We start from the raw sequence: 1,341 nt of genomic DNA on the forward strand, positions 1-1,341 counted from the left end.
TTGGGTCGCTGGGTGACTCCTTTGTATCTCTGGGCAGAGCGGTTGAAATCTTGTGACCGCGTGGTGATGGTTTATTGGTCCTGGCTCCGCCTAGTAGCAAATAAGCGCCATTACAGTAGTCGCCATTTTTGCTGGTCCCCGCCACTGGTTCAAGGCTGCGGGGGTTTATGTAATGCTGCCTCTTTCCCTACCTAGGAGCAAGGTGGGCTTTTGAGTGTTCTGTGGCAACGTGGTGAGAAAGGTAAAGGCGAAAGTTGCCCCGAGCGGTCAGTGAAATAGCCAATGGCGCGGTTTTGCGGTTGTACTGCAGAAGGGGAGGGGATGTCCGGGGAAGGCAGTTTGTCCCGAAAGGAGTGGGAGTAGAGACACACGGGCGTCCTCCTTTTTTTGTCATGTCTGAGGACGCTGGTGACATCTTTATTCTTTAGTAGCCACTTTATCAAAAATAGATTACAAACGAGATAACTTTCACAAAATAAAAAAGGTTTAGCTGCTTTTAGATTCTTGGTGCATGTTTGCAGAGGATTATGTGTAACTAGGTTGTAGTATTTTTTACTAGAGGTTTTTTTAGTGTGGATTGCGTAACTTCTCTTGTTCATCTGTTACACTTAGAAGATATAATAGAATGCCTGCTGGTAAGTTGATGGAGAGATTATAAAATGAGTTCTGTATTCTCTGGTCTAAATTGTTTAGAACTAAACAATAGGAGCAAATTGATATTTAGCGTCTCTTAGAAAGGAATTCCAAGGCATGATATGTAACCTATTAAAAGTAGGAACTGGATACTTGTTCACTTCAAATATTTGAAAGTTATTATCAGTAAACATTATTGTTTAAAACTAGCAAATGTTTGAAAACTGAGCATGTCCAGATTGTAACTGTTTAAGTTTACAGATGTGACTGTTTCTCTTCTTAGTGATGTATTTTACCTTGTTATGTTTTCTTCACTTATAAAGAAAAGCTTTGCAGCAAAAACTCAGGTCAAACGCCTCCATTTTGTTGTAGTAAGAAACAGAGCTGTAAGCAAACAGTGCCATGACTGACATATGCTGTTTTTATAGGCTTTTGAAGCAGTAGACTGTTGGGTATTGATCCTGTCCAGAACACTTGAGTTTTGCTCTACAAGCATATATAAAACCGGTAAGTTCTGAAAGTAAGCATCTAAGCATCTCTTCTTGTTTGTTTGCTTTTCCCCCTTTAGTGCAACGTATGGTTTATTTTTTCCCAAACGTGTGGTTTTATTTTTAATTATTCTACAACAGGTTTTATCTGCCCACCTAAGAATAAAAGATAATGGAGACTGAACAACAGGAGGAGACCTTTACCAACACAGAGACAAAT

The 1,341-nt window shown here is 40.0% G+C and overlaps 1 long non-coding RNA gene across 1 annotated transcript; it reads left to right on the forward strand.

Moving 5' to 3' along the window:
* Positions 1-86: 86 nt before the first annotated feature.
* LOC104915974 lies at positions 87-1,281 on the forward strand. The gene is made up of 3 exons (XR_796501.3): positions 87-241; positions 1,062-1,140; positions 1,263-1,281. It is a non-coding gene; the product is annotated as an uncharacterized LOC104915974 (long non-coding RNA).
* Positions 1,282-1,341: the final 60 nt, after the last annotated feature.

Source organism: Meleagris gallopavo, unplaced genomic scaffold (genome assembly GCF_000146605.3).
Source record: "Meleagris gallopavo isolate NT-WF06-2002-E0010 breed Aviagen turkey brand Nicholas breeding stock unplaced genomic scaffold, Turkey_5.1 ChrUn_random_7180001862858, whole genome shotgun sequence".
NCBI classification, from domain to species: Eukaryota; Metazoa; Chordata; class Aves; order Galliformes; family Phasianidae; genus Meleagris; species Meleagris gallopavo.